Consider the following 19,842-nt stretch of genomic DNA (forward strand, 5'->3'; position numbering starts at 1 on the left):
AGGTGAGGTGGTACCTATCTCTCCCTGCTACTCAAGAGGTAAAATAGGGAAGAAGATTGCTGTCTGAAACCAGCTCATACAAAGATGGTAGACTCCATTGAAAAATAACAAATGGATGTGGGTATGGCTTAATTGGCTAGAGTGCCTATCTAGCAAGCATGAGTCTCTGAGATTAAATTCAAATACTCTCATACAGCAGAAAAAAACAACAATAACAATATTTCTTTGGCTACATGAGTCTTTCAGATGTTACTGATTCTGGCTACATTATACCTGAGGTACATACATACTATTGAAAATAGAAATACAAGCTGGGCACTGGTGGCTCATGTCTGTAATCCTAGCTACTCAGGGGACTAAGAGCTAAGGATGGTAGTTCCAAGCCAACCCTGGCAGGAAACTCCATGAGATTCCTATGTCCAATTTATTCAGAATAGGCCAGAGTGGCACTGTGATTCAAGTGGTAGTGTGCTAGCCTTCAGCCAAAAAAGCTCCAGAACAAAACCCAAGCCCTGAGTTCAAACCCCAGGACCAGAACACACATAGACAGACAGACAGACAGATACACACACACACACACACACACAAACACACACACACCAAAACTAATAAAGAATAAAAGAAAGAATAAAAAAGAGAAAAGAAATAAACACACATATAATTTATTCTTAAAACAGTATTATCTTAAAAGAGACCTGTATGTGACAATTATTGTATTGTTCTGCCAATTAACAAATGCAATAGGCCATTACTAAGGTAGAGAAAACACAATATTATAGTTATTTAGGAAAAATAGAAAATATCGCTGTGATGATTAACATTAAGGGTCACCTAAGCTATGCATGGCGTTTAGTTTTTCAACAAATATTACTCTAAAATTTTGCCTTGAGTATGTGTTTTTGATAGTAGTATCACTTAAATCAGTGAGTTTTAATTGCAGCAAATCATTATTTTAATGTAGGTAAGCCCTGGGGTTTTCAAACCAAGGAAATCAGGCATCTTCTTTGACTCTTTCTATGTGATGCTTTCTGCTACCTCATGATTCCACCAGCAAGATGGGTATCACCAGATGATGTCCCTAGATCTTGCACTTCCAGATCCATGAGCCTGTCTCAAGTATTTCCTTGCAATAAGAAAAAAAAAAGTCTTAAAGAGCCTCAAAAGAAACCACGTCCTCATGGCTTCCAAGAGTCCACCTTGTGACTATTGATATCTGAAAGAAACATTAGTTAAGCTTAGCCAAACCCAATGGTCAAAAATAGGAGAAAATGAATATGTAACTTTCGATATCTGACTCTGTGGTATTTTTTTTAATGGAAGCCATAGAAAACTAACATAGTAAGCTGATATATCAGCATGCAAATGATGTGCATATATATTATTTCTCAATTTAAAATTATTCTGTATACACATAGTCGAGATAGCCATTGTAAGTATGATTATTTTTATTAGCAATATAAGTTGAAAATTTCTTATAGTAAATCTCAAGGCTGGAAAATACAACCAGGAGGGAAAAAAAATCCCTTCGAACTATTAAACATTACTACATGATACAATCTAGTTTTATTCATCTTAGCAAACAAAGTAAACCCCAGATTACTTACTATCAATTATCCTACCTAATGTTTTTTCAAGAAAAATATTGTGGCATTCAAAGTAATAAGGAAAAGTGGACCACAGTTGGGAAGAAGGTCATTTTAATTTCCAGTATACAATCTTGAGGATCTTCTCATATCTGAAAGATGGTGAAGAGGACGTTATTTTTAAACCTTTCTAATACTTTGAATGGTTGTCATATCTTTCATAGAACAAATGACATTCTCTGCTCATGAAATCCCATCACTGGACAAGAAAAGCACAATGTGCAGTATTCCATCCATGATTATGTTTCTTTTTAAAAATTTGATTTTATTGTACAGATACCGTGCAGGGGGTTACGTTAATGCCCACCTAGTCCCACACGCCATTCTGGCAGGGGAAACATGGATGATGGCCATTGGTGGACCTACTTTTTGGGAAGAGAAATATACTCTCCATTCTTATTGTGGCTGTGCAATCACACTCAAAGAAACAGGTTTTGTGGTTTTTGTTTTGTTTTTTTTTTGTTTTTTGTTTTGTTCTGCTTCTTCTGGAAGGTCTCATTGTGGATTGGCAGCTCTACTTTGGCTGAAGGCACACTGGAAAACACAGGGTTCCCATTCCCCTTAGTTTGTCCAGTAAGGCACTGGTGTTATTATATCTTGAAGGTTTGACAAGCCTACAAAATCTGAAATTACTGCTTCCCCAGTCACCTCAAAGCACTTCTGATTTGGAAGCGCATTCGGAGAAGCCTGCCATTGTCAACCTCCTATGCTGCAACCTATCTCAAAGCATTTGCCTGTGAAAAGGAGCAGATGGCAATGCATCTATTGTTTTCACAATAAACTGACTTCATTTGGAGATACTCTGCAAATTAGTTGGGATTCTGATACATTAGCAATCTGGAAGTGAAGAGGAACCTGGAGAATTTGGGGATCCAGAAATGAATTTTTATAGCTGCCAGGAAATGAATCCCAAACTCTTACCCGAAACCTTAGTGAATTTAAAAGAGAATGGTCCCACCTGAGCCTCTGTATGAGAATGCAGCCTATCTGTTACTGATTGTAGCTCTTAAGGACTCTATGTAGAAGATCTGACAACCCAAGCCCAGATTTCTAACATACTCACAGCACAGTGAGATTATGGGTGTTGCTTTAAGTCACTAAAGTTAAAGGTGTACTGTTTTTGAGTTTTATTTAATATTTTTAATTTTAATTTTATTGTCAAGATGATGTACAGAGAGGTTACAGTTAAATAAGTAAGGTAATGATTACATTTTTTGACTAACTTGTTACCCCCTCCATCATTTTTCTCCCTCTTTTCCTACCCCTCATCCCCCCACCCCCTGAAATTGTACAGATCATTTCCAACAAAGTCTTGTGAGTATTGTTGTTGCACAGATTCCCACTTTGTCCTTTGTCTTAGAGTGCACATTTTGCATCAACAAATAGAATGGTAAGGCTCTGAAGGAAGTCAGAATCTTTACAGACTCTTGGGTAAATGTAAACTGTTCTTTTAAAAATACCCTTTGAAATGTAATTGATGATAATGTATCTTTCATCTGTTTTGTTTTGTGTGTCTGTTTTCTTTTGTTTTTTTCTTTCTCTTTTAGAGTAATGTGCTCTGAAAATAGTTCCAAACTCCCAAACCAATTGTTCCCTTTTCCTTTATAGAAAAAGCTTCTAGGAACAATAGTTGGGGAAAAATTAACTACAATATACCCATTTGCTATTAGTCAATTATGGAGGCAGACATGGATTAAAATAACAAAGCTTGAAAAGCTCAGTATTTCAAAGACTGGAGTTTAGAGATGGGCATTACAACATGTTCCACCTGAAAGATAGAATGTGTTCAAACGAGTTAAAATTAAACAGAAAATGCTAGCAATGCTTACATTGTTCTTGAGAAGGAATTCAAAATGCAGCCATGAAGAAATTAGTAATTGTATCTCCACTGGTAATCTAGTAATCCCAAAATATATAAAAGATTGTTGAGCATGCAAAATAAAATTTAACTAGATTGATATTTGCCATCTTTGAAATAAAATAGGATCAGCAGGATAATCTTTTTTCATGAGAACAAATCCTGACAGATGATGTTATTTTTTGAGAACCAAGACATCTCTAAAGAAATCAGTTGAGCTTTTGAATAATCAAAGGTCAATCCTAAAATGCAACTGTCAGGATCTCCTTTTTGTTTCTTTTCTAGAACTTTGATTAAATTTATTTTCTTTTTCTTTGTTTGGAGAGTCAGATCATAATGCCCCCAAAATGCTCCATTGCATGTTATGATGAATGAGAAATTTAAGAACGGTTTTCTGAAGGCTAATTAATAAATAATTGAAAATCAATTGAAACATTACTAAGAAACTCTGATTCTGCTTTCAGTGTACAATCAAATATGATTTCCAAGGATGTGATATTACAAGAGATGATTGGAAGATAAATCGTAATTACAGATGGAATTGATGAAATGAAACATAACACACTTTATGTCTCTATATTAGGTGCATAAAAATTGACTCCATAATTATATGATAAATGAAAATCCTAATGCAATAACCTACAAAAAAAAGCAGAATTAGGGAATTTATGGTGAAAATTTTCTATGCACCTCTTCACTATCCAGTTTACATTTCTGATCTAGTTTTATATTGACATGGAAACAAACTACTTAATTTTCACCCCTCAAACTGGTAATCTGTATTCTCAAAGAGGATGGATGCTATTTTAATGGGCAATTTGCAAAACAATTAAAATCTGTTTCCTTGTGAAACAGATTACCAGTATAATTATACTGTTCTACAAGAAGAAATGTATATGGGAAGACACTTAAAATTAGTCATGGCGAGTGGGAACCTGTGGGACATTTCTATCCCACCACGTGGGAATGGGTAACACTGATGGATTCCATGTAAACCTATATTTTCACCACAATGTCACCAAAGCAGTTTGAGCTGAAGGACTTAAAAGTTTTCTATATCCTATTATGACATAACCTGATATAATATGAAATAATTATCATGATATAATCTGTATCCTATATGACATAAGCCTTAATATAATCAAGGCTGTGGGACAGGTATTAAATAGACATCCTCATTACAAAAGGGAGAACAAAAAAGAATGAAAGCAAAGAAGGCAGATATATATTCCACCAAATCTAAAATGGAACAGGGAAACCATTAAATCCTAAAGCTTGAGAATGATTTTCCTTAAGTCTACTTTTTGGAACTATAAAACCATTTCTACCTTGTTAAGCCACTTAGTTTGGAGTAGAAATACAATTAGTCTCTCTGATGCCTTCTTTGCAAGGGCACTTTTGAACAATTAGGTTAACTACTTCAAAATGGCCCTGATTCTTCATGCCCTAGCACTTGGGGTTCAACTTATGATTATTAGTGACTCTAACATTTGACTACAGCAAACATTCTCTCTCCTGAGGGTTGTAGTCCTCATCACTGTTACTTCCCACCAGTTCCACTTCCAAAAACATGGGGCTGAGGTTTTAGTCTATGAATGACAGAGGCACACATTTGAACTATAATGTTTGCCTTTGAATGTCACTATTATTAATAATCCAACAAATACATATGCATGATTTGAAATTTGGAATTGATAATATTAGGAGTAACACTAATTGTTGAACAGCATCTAATGCTTTAGTCAGTGTTCTGGATAGACAGGTACATAGAATGATAGGAGAAACTCAGAAGGATGAAATCCACAATATAGGTTCCTTCTTATTCCCTGAAATAATTAAGTTCCATTAGTAATACTGAAGTTAAAAAATACAGGTAATAAAGAGTCAATGCCTAATTATTCTGTTCTTGGTGTTTTATATTGATTATCATACTTGCACTTCATGGTAATACTACATAAGACATGCTCTATTACTAGCTCAGAAGCCACTGAAGCACAGAAGGTTATAATATTTTTTGCCTATAAAACTTTAGACATGGGATTGGGTCAGGTATGCTGTAAATGCAGAGTCTAGTCTTTTGACCATTAAACTTTACTCAGTAAATAAACACCTCTGTAGCATATGAGCTAGAATAGAATCCGTTCATATTCCATAACGTTATCTAGATTTGTGTTCAGAGACCTTAGTGCTTCATTGTTTTACTAGTATGAAAGGAGTAAATGAATAAATATAACACAGGGCTTTAGGCCAATTAAAGTTACTTAGTATTACTGCTTCTGAAAAGGCTATGTATAAAGATTTTTATACTAATGAACTTTTCTGGTGCTACAAAGAGTTTAATATATCACCCCATGGCCAACAGCAGCAATTTACTTCTTAGCTTCTAGGTCATGTGATAAGGAGATTACCTGTTATAAAAATAGTATATTTTACATCCAAGGGTATGTTTTTCTTGTTTGGTGAAAACACAGTGTTGGGTATTATATAAAACCATCATTATTTTAACTATATATATGCAATACATCTAATACTTGTGAATAACAGTCAATAATAATAATAATAGAAATAATAATGATAACAACAGTAGCAACAACAAAGTTCATTCCTGGAAAACCACCCTCCTTCAAGAGAACCTCTCTCAGAGACTTCCTGCAGTTATATGGTTTCAGAGCCAGAAGGAATAACGCCCCACTTCACAATAGAATACCAGGGTTTCTAGAGTTTAGAGATGCTAGAAACTCATCTAATTGAGAGGAAAAAATGAGGCAAGAAAATATTCCAATTAAGATGAACTGTGTGGAGCAAAGGACTTATCTGTTTGACATGCTAAAGAGGAACAGGCAGAATACAGTAAACAAACCCTGTTTGTGTGACACAAAGAGGCTTACACAAATCATAATCACATGACAGACATTATGCAGATGTGACAAGGGAAAGAAGTGAAAATATGAAATCTTCATCTGTTTGCCTTGTGTTAACTGAAAGAAGAACCTGTTTATTCTTTTCTAACATGGTGATTGAACATGACTTGCTCGATTGTGAATGAAAAAAAAGACAGTTGTTATTGAATATGAAATTGCACTGAGTATTTCAGTCTTGTATTGTTGAATGACAAACCACTGCAAATCAAGAGCAAAGAACTGCAGTGATATATCAGTTGTTGCAACTGCATGATGCAGATTGATCAGCAGAGCCACTCTTCTGATGCAGGTTACATTGATGATGGTAAATCTGGGTTGAGTTCAGCTTGGCAGAGACCGGAAGGTAGAACTTCTGGGAAGATATTTCAATTATATTGGAGATAATTGGTTAAATCCTTAATTGCTTTGTGGTCTTTCAATGAGAGAATTGTATTTGGTAGTTGGCCTATTCCTCCCTTGGGCAGAATAATGGGCCACTGAGATGTTTACTTCCTAACCTTCACAAATTTATCTATCTACCTATCTATCTATCTATCTATCTATCTATCTATCTATCTATCCATCCAACATCTATCTATCTATCTATCTATCTATCTATCTATCTATCTATCTATGTCTATATGTAGTTAGCTAGCTAGCTATATCATACTTGAAAAAAGTCATTCCAAATATTAGGAAATTAAAGATCTTTTTTTTTTTTTTGGTCAGTTGTGGACTTGAACTCTGGGCTGGGGATTGTCCCTCAGCTCTTCAGCTCAAGGCTAGTGCTCTACCACTTGATCCACAATGCCACTTTCAGTTTTCTGGTGGTTTATTGGAGATAAGAGTTTCACAGACTTTCCTGCCCAGGCTGGCTTTGAACTGTGATCCTCAGATCTCAGCCTCCTGAGTAACTAGGATTACAGGAATGAGCCACCAGTGCCCAACTAAATTAAAGATCGTGACATTGACAGATTATCCTAAATTATAAGGTTGCCTCCAATATGACTCTTTAGTGCTTCTGAGAACAAGAAGGATGACAGGACAGATACAAAGACAATGACAGACGTAATCCAAGAGGCATGAAGATGGCCTCTGGACGTTGGAAAATCAAGGGCATGTATATTGTCCTAGGAACTGGGGAAGGAATTACACTTGAAGACATTTTTGTATTATGCAGTAATTTGATTGTAGATATATGAACTCCAGAACAAGATAATAACAAAAATTAAAGCCAGTGATTTTGAGCTAATTTTTATAGCAGCAATGGAAATCTGGTACAATCCCCTTTAGTCAGTCAGACGCTAGTAATCTAACAATGATGGAATTCAGATGGTCATTTCTGAGTTAAAACTGAGTAACTATGGCAGCAACATAAATTAGGAGAGTCATCATGTAAAACAGCATGATGATTGCTAAAAAGAATTCAAGGTAAGACTACTACTGTGTAGTAACAATCCTACTACTGTGTAGATACCCCAAGGAAATGGGACCTATCAAATCAAGATATGTTAGTACTTTCGTGTTCCCTGCAGAAATTTTCATACCATTCAAGCAAAGGAGCCAACCTTGACAAATGGAAAGAGAAAAGTGCTATATGTGTGTGTGTGTGTGTGTGTGTGTACACAATGGGACATTGTTCAGCAATAGGGGAAAAAGCTTCTGAAATCTTGTCATTTGCAATTATTAGAGTTGAGCTGCTAATCTCTCTATTAAGTGAAATAAATCAGGAAGAAAAGGACAAATATCACATAACCCCATGTACATGTGGAGTATGTAAAGAAAGGAATTTGAATATTTTCACTGTAAGTAAATGATGAATGCCTGAGGATTTAGATGTATTGACCTTGATTTATATATGCACAAACACAGTGTGGAGCCAAGAATGTAACTCAGTTCTGGGGCACTTACCCAGCATATGCTAGGCCTTGAGATCTATCCCTAGCACCAAAATTAATGAACTAATCACTTAAATTTAAAAATGCAAATATTTATCATAGGTATTCATATTTGTGTGTATTCTCCCATAAGTATGTATATCTTTTATGATTTGTATATCAGTAAAATAAATTTAATTTAAATTTGTTAAATTAATTTAATTTAAATTGTAAAAAAATTAAGAAAATAAAATGTAGCTCAAAATATTCCAAATGAAGGAGTCAATAATAATTCCGTGAAAATGGCCCTGAGTTAAACAATTTGAATGTGGCCCAAGGAAAAGAAGAAATGGCAACTATGATACATTATTCAAGAAATGTATGAAACATCTTTCTTCTCAGACCAGTTCCATGAACCCAGGGAATGATGTGATAGAAGAGTCAAGCTAAGTATGTGAGAAACAAGTTGCATGGTCTCCCTCACTTGTGGTAGCTAGAATATGCCTATAAATCTACAAGTGGACAGACTGGATGGTAAAAAAAAAACAAATACATTGGACATGATTATACAGGACTCTAAGCATTCACATACAGTAAGACCAAATGAGGATTCTATTAGGAGAGAATCATATAGGCACAATAGTTATGTGCATCTGATCATATAAAATAATATTTATCAAAATAAACTGTAGGAAATGGAAATAGGTTTTTTTCCCCTTTGTTGCTGTTTTTGTTTTCTGTATCTTTTGTCTTGTTTGTAAGTTTATCTGTTTGGGGGAAAGCAATGGGGAGCTCAGAAACAGTGGGACAAAGGGTGAATCAACGCAGCTCTCATATTCACTAGGGAATACTTGGGAGAGAGGGAGGGAAGGGGCAACTTTATCCATAAAGAAGTACAATCGTTACCTGACTTATGAGACTGGGACCGCTCTGTATATCACCTTTATAATAACAATAAAAATGGAAAATAAAAGCAAAACTGTGAGAAATGAAATTAACAAAACAAATAATGAACAGTGGCTCTCAGCACCTGCTTACAACAAAATGAAAGTACACAGATATAAGGGCTGGCTGGAGTGACATGCTTATAGTCCCCATTCTCCAGCTGAGGTAGGATTACCACGTGCCAGGTCAACTAAAAAACTGCAGTGTAAGACATTGTCCTGATACAGATAGGTGTGTGATGATGATAATAATGGTGTTGATAGGTAATAGATAGAAAGAATGGAAAAATGAGAAGAGAGAGTAAAAAGAAGGAAGCAAAGAAGGAAAGCAAGCAAATAGAGTTAACTAATAAGAACAGAACAAAAGTCAAATGCCTATATGCACTGTGAAGAGGACAATGGTGAATAGTTCAATATCAAGATAAACATCTGAGAGGAATTGTACATATATAGTTATATATGTGTTGCATATGTATATGTAATTATGCATGCATCAAATATAACAGAGAAAAATATAATCAGATTAGAATATCAAGTTTAGTGATAAAAAGTCCTACCTACCTCTCATTGGTGAAAGTTTTCTGATGGAAATAATTGAAGGATAAGTTATCCTTATTGCTAAATGAAAAAGAAACTAAAAGTAGATATGGAGGTGCAGACCTATATCCTCACTATTCATGAGGCTAAGAAAGGAGGGCCATTACTTCAGGGCCAATCTGAGCTACACAGTGAGACCCTTTCTTAAAAATAAAAAGGAGAGCTGGGAAGGGATGTGAAGGGTAAACAAAGGAGGAGGCTGCAATGCTTGGTAAGAAATGTACGCATTATCCTGCCCATGTAATTGTAACCCCTCTGTACAGTATGTTCACAAATAAAATAAAATAAATAAAAAAATAAATAAATAAAAAGGAGAATGCTCACTTCATCAGAATACATAATAAAATTGGAATGATTCAGAAAAGGTTATCATGGCTACTGCACCTGGATGACATGCAGATGCATGAAGTGTTCCATATATTTTAAAAAATAAATTAAAAAAAATAATAAGAATTACAAAATATAAAAATATGTTGAAGTTGGTGCCGGTGGGTCATACCTATAATCCTAGCTACTTGAGAGACTGGCTCAAAGACAACCTGGGCGGGAAATTCCATGATAATACTATCTCCAATTAACCACCAAATCTGAAAGTGAGGCTAAGGGTCAATTGAAGAGCAAAAAGACCTTGAGTTCAAGCCAAAGTAGCAGTACCAAAATAAATAATAAATAAAAAGAAATTGATTTTGAGAATGGTGAATTCAAACTTATTCTGTAGTATTCTATATTTTAAAGCTGGAGAAAGGATAAATTGTGTTGAGTCTGTGTTCTTGCTTATGAGGACAAAGATTTTTATACACGTTTTATACAAGTATAAAAGAAATATTCTGCTGCCTAATACAATCTTAAGTTATTTCAGCTACATGAGGATTTTATTATATTTATGCAGTTCTACTTAAGCTTTCATTTTTTTCTATTTTTAATGTAAATTATCTCTATCTTTGAAGACAGTTTGGGGTTGGATTGTACCATTACTATCAACTACATATTTCTTCAGAGTCTTGGTATAATTACTGAAGAAAGAATGGGGCAGGGGAATCTATGTGTATGAATAAACATCCCTCCTCCATGGGCTTACAGCCTACAAGCAAGAATACGTAATGACTGAATGGCTATTGTAGGGAATCCTAAAAGAAAGTTAGTAAGGTCTGACCCAGAGGGCCATTCAAGGAAATCTGCCATGAGGATGTGAGTGGCAAGAGGACAAAATGTTAATTGGAGTCAGTTAGAAAGTATCATACAAAAATGAAATATTGAAGCCAGGGTTGTGGTAAAGAGAACAGGAGGTGAAAGGTGAAGAATGCAACTCAGAGCATCCAACCTCTGAAGCTAGGAAAATAATGGGAGGGAACAAAAGGCAGGTTGTCTGTTGGAATATTTTATCTGAATATTTAAATACAAGAAAACTTGTCTACCATTCTAATCTGCTTTAGAAATATGAATCTAGGATTTTTCCTATATTTTTATTTCTATTGTCAAAAAAAACCCCACATTTACCACACACCAGTGACTCTCATCTATAATCCTAGCTACTCAGACTGCTGAGATCTAAGGATCACAATTCAAAGCCAGTCCCAGCACAAAAGTCCATAAGATTATTTCCTTTATTTAACTCCCCCTGCCAACCCTTCCTCCCCCCCCCACGCCCCCCCAAAAAAGCCAGACATGGATCTGTGGATCAAGTAGTAGAGTGCTAACCTTGGGCACAAAGGCTCAGGGACAGCACCTGGGCCCTAAGTCCAGGCTCCAGGATGGGTCCATGTGTGTGCATATGTACATGCATGCTCCTGCACATGAGCAAGCTCGCGTGCGTGCGCACGCGCGCGCGCACACACACACACACACACGATTTTCTTGTGTCTTGTTTCAGGACTGGGGCTTGAACACTGGGTCTTAGTACTGTACTTTAGCCTTTTATCCACTACCATTTAAGTCAACATGTCACTTGCAGCTTTTTCTTCTTAATTGAATCTCATGACTTCTCTGCCCAGGCTGACTATAAGATGAAATGAGCACATCCCAGCCACCTGAGTAGCTAGATTTTAATCCTTAGAAGAAAAGTCAACAAATCTGAAGCTGAATGTTGACATCTAAAGTTTAAAATACCTCACATTACCAAGGTAATTAGAATGACTCAATCTTTCATACATGTCCTCAGATTATATACGTATGAAACAATGGTTTTGGGTGCAATATGTATACACATATGATTATCTAGATTACCTATACATTATATATATATATATATATATATATATGGGGGGGGGAAATGGTCTTTACCTTGCTTAAATGATTATACAGAGAGATGTACTCTAATAAACAGAACCCACTAGCTAAGGGCAGTGCTATTCTCTGTGGGAGTACTTGAGAGGAGTCTCATTTGCCTTTCACGGTTTTGGAGACACAGGAAGCATTGCTCCTCTGTGGACTGTGACTCCCTTAGCTATGGTGGACATTCTAATGGGTCTCACTTCACCTGGCTCCCGGCAGGAGCCTGCCAAGGACTCTCATTTGCCCCCCAGCCATATGTTTCGGTATGTCTCTCTTGCTGTTGAAGCCAAACTCTGATGTGCTTCATAAATTTTTGGATGAACTTGCAGAATGTGAATTCAAAAATTAATGAGCATGGATTAACACTCTCCCTGGGCAGTCTTTGTTTATGTGCTTAACACATTAGACCTGTGACCCATTCAAATAATTTTCATTGCATTATTGCAAACCTATGATCCAAACAGGTGCAGTGCAATTGGATAATGCGCCCTAATAAATAGCATCATTGTCTGAGCAGCTTCATTTCACCAGTTTGAACTGCATGAAACTCTGGGGCTATGTTTAAGTAAAACTTAGCAGATTGTCTCTGGAAAGAAAAAGTTCGTAAGTATTTGTCTATGACATCAGATTCTAAGACTGTATCATAGATGATCAAATTATGACAAAATATGAAATAACGTTTTAATGAAGCATCGAAGGATCATGTAAACAGGATCATGATAAGTTAGTTTTTAAATTATATTTAGTGTCAATGGAATGAGAAAACTGAGATACGGAGATCAACACACATCACTTTGAACATATAAAAATTTGAAAATGGCATAAAACTAAACACCTTAGAAACCCTGGGTGTTCTTGCAGAAAGCAAGCATGATTCAGTACAAACCACGGGGACTATCCTACTGTCTAGGCTGTGCCTAGATCTTACACAAGGAAACGACAGCCAAAATAACTTGAGAAATTTACCCAAAGTCACAATTTCACCCAGGAACCATTGCAAGGTACATTCATTTGAATTTTCATATTATAATTTTTCAAGATCCTTCAGGAATTATGTGTGTTCATAATTAGGCTGATATCGATTAAAAAATTGGTTGCAAACTCACTGAGGAGGGGTGCTGAATATGAAAAGGTATCTACCAAAGATCTTCTTCTGTCAAGCTTTGTATCATCACAGACAGCATAGATGACACGCTTATTCAATTATACGTGGTCAGTCTGAAAATATAGAAACTGTATGTACTGGCATTCACAATGAACAAGTTTTAATTTTAGCAATATCTCTCCACCTTTGAGGAAAAACAAAAACAAGTACTACACAATTCTAAGTCTAAACTTACAGAACAGAAAAACAAACTGTACAACTTTGGCCGGGGGTGGGGGTGGGGGGAAAGGAAGGGGGGGACGCTGGGAGGGGGTGGGAGATGGGAAGGGATGGGTGAGGAAACATAGGAGGAGGCAACAATGCTTGATAAGAAATGTACTCATTACCTTGCCCATGTAATTATAATCCCTCTGTATGGTATTTTCACAATAAAAAAAAGAAAAGAAAAAGAAAATAGAGAACTGTGTTGGAAGCACTAAAAATGCTGCATGGTTATTTACTATTTGTCCAAATAACTCCACAATCTTAGATTGCATCAATTACAATCCATATTTGGGAAATAAAGAAAATAATCTATTTACCACAAGATTTCCAGGCACAAAAGGAAAAGAAGACAATCAATGCTGTTGAAGCAATATCTAATGCTCTAATTATACACATATACAAGTGCTAAAACCCTGATAGTTATTATTTTTTAGAAAACATTTTTTTCCAGGCATGGGTTTGAAATCAGGGCCCAGGTGCTGTTTCTAAACTCTTTTTGCTTGAGACTAGTACTCTACCACTTCGAGCCACAGCTCCACTTCTGGTTTTCTGGTAGTTAATTGGAAATAAGAGTCTCACAGACTTTTCTATCTTGGCTGGCTTTAAACTGCAACCCTCAGATCTCAGCCTCCTGAGTAGTTAGGATTATAGTCATGAGCCACTAGCACTGAACTAGAAAACATTTCTCTTCTCCTTGCTTTATCACCAATATGGGAGTTCTTCTACTTTAATTTGGTCCCTGGAGAGAATAAGAATTCTAATAAGTCACTTTTTAAATAATGCTACTAATTTCTGTCTATTTTATAAGAAATTCCAGGTAGGCACTAGGTGAAGTAGTAGTGTCTTGTACAAAGGTGTACTTATATACCTCTTGATATTTGAAACTCTTTGTATGGAAATGTTCATCTCAGAGATTCCCAACTTAAAAAATCATAAAGAAAGTGAAATTTTTATCTTGATATGACCAAGAAGACATTGGCATTTTGCAAATGGTTAGCTGAATATTTGAATAGATGGAGGAAAGGTGGGCATATACAGTTATAATATTCAAAGTACCTTCATGAAACTAGAGCCAGGTAAATTGAGGGGATGGATGATGTTGCAAGTAATAGGGGAAAAAAGTGATGGGAAGAGAGATACTGATCAAGGGATATTGTATTCACTAACTGACATGATACATTGAAACTCCTTCGTACCACCACTTACAGATAATAAAAATAAGCAAATAAATTTATTTTAATCAACAGCACAAAATAATTACATTTTAATTACAAAGTGGAAATCAAAGTTACTTAAAACTATATTGTTTGTGGGTAAGTATAGAAGTGTTTGAAATAACATAAAGTCAGTGGGGTAGATCACACATTATCTTCTGTCTGTAGTGAAAACACAGGTAAATGAGATGAAAATGTGTGTTTATGGTATAAAACATTGAATGCCTATTTTGATTGATGTCCTCCTGGTCTGGGTGTCATACTGGCTTAGTCAGGCTGTTGAGAAAGCTCACTCCCTATCATTGCTTATCTTCTTCTACCCTCTCAGAAGCTACTGATAGTGTACAGGAGACGGTAGCATTCTCCACATTATGGTTACTTATTTCTGGAAAAGCTACAAGAATCTTGGTCTCCTAAAAGGAGTTGTACACAACAAGATGGCTTAACTTGATTTTATTTTTGTAGTTTCAGCTCTCTTTGATCCAATAATATGGACCTTACATAGAGGACCAAAAAAAATCAATCCTAAACTTTTTTTTTTACAAATATGAAGCAAATAATACTACTTGTCTTACAAAAATACAAAATGGTTAGCCTCACTGCACGTACAGTTCATGTCCATGCTCACTTTGAAGCCCTCTCAGATGACATGTAGCCATGTCAACATACTTACTTTTCAGTAACCCATCTTTCACTTGGTAAAGTTCTGTCAAAAGAAGTAGTGATCCAGAAAAAAACAAAAAAAAGACACCAGGGCAGCAGCACCTGGAAATGACAGATTAACTCTTATGCTACAGGGTCATGCCATAAAGAAGAATATAAGAGAAAACACACTATAAAGAGTCTTCAATGCTCTGTGGTTTTAGATAATTCAATGTAGATCTTAGAATGTGCCCCATTTAGACAGAGTGGCCCACTGTACACCGTAACCTTTATCTTATAAGAAAATCTGATCAAGGAAGGTACAATCTCAAATTATTCAAAATCTTTCTTAAAAACAAAACCATATATATATATATATACATATACACATGTATGTACATGTATGTATATATAGACATAAATAAATATATGTGTGTATATAAATATGTATATATACATATACATATGTGGTTCTCTAAGAATCATCTTACCATAGCAGGGAATATGTATAGTTTTTTTGGGGGGGAGAGATTCAATTCTTGTGAAGGCTTAGTCTATTTTCAATTCACTTATCCATTTATTCATTCCTTCAGTAATAATTTAGCAGTGCCTTTGCCTGACACTTGATATGGTCTGGGACTGATTACATGCACTCTGCAGGTTAGCAGCTCAAATCTTTACAATTTCTTCCAATCAGACATTATCTATGAATTTCTGGGGTCTTCAATTTATCTATCCTTTTAATCAAAAGTCCAAAACTTCTGGACTCACTACAATCCTCTCTTATCCAATACTTTATAGAAGGATAGAGATCAGGAAAGTGTTCTATTTTTATGACTATTTTTACTTTAATGCTAGAAGTTAAGATCAGACAAATAAGAGATATATTCAACACATGTGACTGCCTTAATTAGCATCTCACCACATAGTCATGAGTGATGCATGGCCACTGTGACTGAAGTAATTGTGGAATTAAGCATAACTGGAAGCTGTCCGCCAAGTGCTACCGAAGACACAACATTTAGATAATCAAGAGGACACAGAAGGTGATGGACCCAAGCCCATTCAAATCAAGTGTTTGTCTGAGACTAGGTGGATCTCTGAAATTGACCTAATTCATTGGTGATATCTGAATTGACTCATTCAACTGACAAAATGAACATTGTTTTTCCCTTGAAGTAGGACAGTGCAGTATTCAAAATGAGTAAACAAAATGATCTGTTGTATATTATTTCTTACTGACTTACTGCAATGAGTTCATTCGGTTCCTTTCAAACTATGGTATCTTAAGGGAGGAAAGAAATTAAATGACGTCAAGCCAGAGATGAAAAGAATCTGGCATGGTGTCTCACATTAGCAATATCGCCTATTCAGAAGACAAAGATCAGGAGTCCATAGCATGAGCTCAGTCTGTGCAAAAAGCAAGGAAGAATACCAGTTTCAAATAATAAACCAGGAATAGGAGTACTCACCTGTAGCTACCTACAACTAAGGAAGAGGTAGGAGAATCATAGAGACCAAGGCTGTCCCTGGACAAAAATGCTAGATTCATCTGAAAAATAATGGAAGCAAAAATGAGTAAAGTCTCATTTGGGTATTAGACAGCCTGCCTATTCAGGGTATGGTCTGAATTCAAACCCAGGCATTACCAAACCAAAAACATAATATTAAAGAAGTATATGGCTCTAATATGTAAATGAAAGGAAAAGGAAAAGGAGTTTCATGGAATGAAGAATAAGCTAAAATAGCATACTCAGGAGGAGTAGAAAACTCTTATCTGCCTTGTGTGGGAAGAAGACAATCTTGTCTTAGTTATTTTTATTCATGTTCCTGATCAGGAGCAAGACAAAATAAAATTGTCTCTTTGTAAGCTCTAGCATAAGAAATGTACCCATCCATTACCAAGAGCTGAGTTTAAGAGAAAGAATCCAAAAAATCGTTTAAATAGGGATACTGATGGGTCCATCGCAACAATGAGATGTACAAGTTGTTATGTGGAAAAATTAACTTTACAACTTTTATGATGGGGGAGGAGGACTGGGTGGGGGGGGCGGGGGGAGGATGGGAAGGGATGGGAAGGGGAAACAAAGGAGGAGGCTGGAATGCTTGATAAGAAATATACTCATTATCTTGCCCATGTAATTGTAACCCCTAGGTACAGTATTTTCACAATAAAATAGATAAATAAATAAATAAATAAATAAGAGAAAGAATCCAATATGTTAAGAGTCTGAAAATTAGATGAACCTACCAGGGCAGAGGTATAACCATAGACACAGACACAAGGAAGCCCCACACGGAACCACTGGACCCAAAGAACAGTCATTCTCCTCACACAGCTAGCTGCTTCTAAGAAAAAAAATTAAGTGTATACTTTTTCTACAGAAAATACACTATTATTCGTATACTTCCCTCCTGAGCCTGACACTCCACAGAAGCCTTTCATAGTACCCGTTGCTACTTCTGACTTACAGAGGTTCTTTAGCTAGTCTTCATCCTAAATTCCCTAAGCTTTTCCTCCATATGCTGTTCCCCCACCCAAGCCCCATGGCCTCTCTTGCCCACCATTGGATTTTAATCTTGACAATCAAACCCAAGATATTTTTCATTTCATTTCCCCCTAAAGCTCATTTGACATGTAGCTTACTAAACCACCACTGCTTCAGCTTCACCATAGGCTTCTTCTTCTTCAGCTCTATTTCTGTCTCATTGCAAATTCTAGTCTTGTCTACTACAGGAAGCTGATACTGTGCTGGTAAACAAGAAGTTTGTAGACAATGGAAAATAGTTTTTATCTGTTTTGGAACATTCAGAAGCCAAGCCTGAGGAAAAAATCTGGACGTTTATGAAGTCATCACATTTTAAGTAGACATGCTTTACTGAAGAGTCAATGTTAGAGGAACATTCCTAAATACTTTCTCATGGAGGAGCCTTGGGTAAAATTGTCTTGTCCCTAAACCAGGTGCATAGCATTAATGTATACATCAGGCATAGCTAAAGTCTTGTTTGTCATTAACCCCAGCAACTCAGGAAGAAAGGGCTTGCAAGTTTCGTTCTAGAAAAGATAAAGAAATCACAGATATGTAGTAACATCCTAAACTAAAACTTGTTGCCTCCATTTAGGCTTGTATTCATTTATTGTTTGAAAGTAGCTTTTGGTTTATTTATTCTTATTTAAAAATCACCTTTAAGTATTTATACAAAGGGGTTCCAATTCATCATGTCAGTTTATGATCAATGCCATCTCTTCTGTGGTTCTCTTCCCTATATTACAAATAACTTAATTTACTGTACAGCTAACATTCCTGAATTACTGGATAGTTAAATAATGTTTCAACTGATGGAGAGACTGACTGACAACATATCATTTCAAAAATCCTATCATAGGATTATATTTTGCAAATACCTAGAATGTTAATTTCCTACGGGGAGAAAGCACAGGGTTTTGGTTGGACATTTGAAAAGATGAGATGCAGGAACATAACAAATGACGTCATCCATTATTCTTTTACTGCCATGGTTTATCTCTGAACAATCTGGAAAGGTAGATTTCTTTTTTTTTTTTTTATTGTGAAAATACTATACAGAGGAGTTACAATTACATGGGCAAGATAATGAGTACATTTCTTTTTTTATTTTTTTAATTTAATTTTATTTTATTTGTGAACATACTGTACAGAGGGGTTACAATTACATGGGCAGGATAATGCGTACATTTCTTACCAAGCATTGCAGCCTCCTCCTTTGGTTTACCCTTCACATCCCTTCCCAGCCTCCCCCCTCCCCCCCAATCCCAATCCTTCTCCTTCTCCCCCCTTCCCCCCCCCCCCCGCACCGACGTTGTAAAGCTCCTTTTGGACATCACAACTTGTACTTCTCATTGTTGCAACAGGTCCACCTGTATTCTTAAACAACTGGTTTTGGAAAGGTAGATTTCTTGTCTTTCTGTGTCCTCATTATAAACATGACCATGACCTTTCTTCTGGAAATACATTAACCTCAGTCAAAAACTTTACAGAATGTCATAATAATATGTCAAGACATACTATCCTATTGTTTTCCATCTATTTTAATGAAAAAGCAGAAACTGGCTAATTATAGAAGACTAGAATTTGAGATTAAATGTGCTCTAAATCGTTACCAACCTGGTCTCATAAATTTAGGGGATGTGATTCCACCAGTTAGGTCACATTTAAAAAATGTTATTTTTATAGCAAACAAGATCAATAGAAAGCCCACGGACTGGGAGAAGATCTTCACTAGCCATACAATGGACAAGAGTCTCATATCTAAAATATACATATAACTCAAAATATTAAACCCCACAACAAATCCTCAAAGAAACAAATTCCTGATTAATAAGTGGGCTAAAGAATTAAAGAGAAACTTCTTTGAAGAGGAAATAAAAATAGCCAATAGACATATGAGGAAATGTTCAACTTCTTTAGCCATAAAAGAAATTAAAATTAAAACAACATGGAGACTCCACCTCACCCCAGTTAGAATGGCTATAATCAAGACATTTAA

General features: G+C 35.8%; 1 non-coding gene across 1 annotated transcript; it reads left to right on the top strand.

The window, feature by feature from the left end:
- Positions 1-10,135: 10,135 nt before the first annotated feature.
- On the top strand, positions 10,136-10,242 carry LOC122112247. The gene has a single exon (XR_006148142.1). It is a non-coding gene; the product is annotated as a U6 spliceosomal RNA (small nuclear RNA).
- The last annotated feature ends 9,600 nt before the right edge of the window (positions 10,243-19,842 follow it).

The sequence above is a fragment of the Dipodomys spectabilis genome, unplaced genomic scaffold (assembly GCF_019054845.1).
Source record: "Dipodomys spectabilis isolate Male_0828 unplaced genomic scaffold, ASM1905484v1 ptg000092l, whole genome shotgun sequence".
Classification (NCBI taxonomy): domain Eukaryota; kingdom Metazoa; phylum Chordata; class Mammalia; order Rodentia; family Heteromyidae; genus Dipodomys; species Dipodomys spectabilis.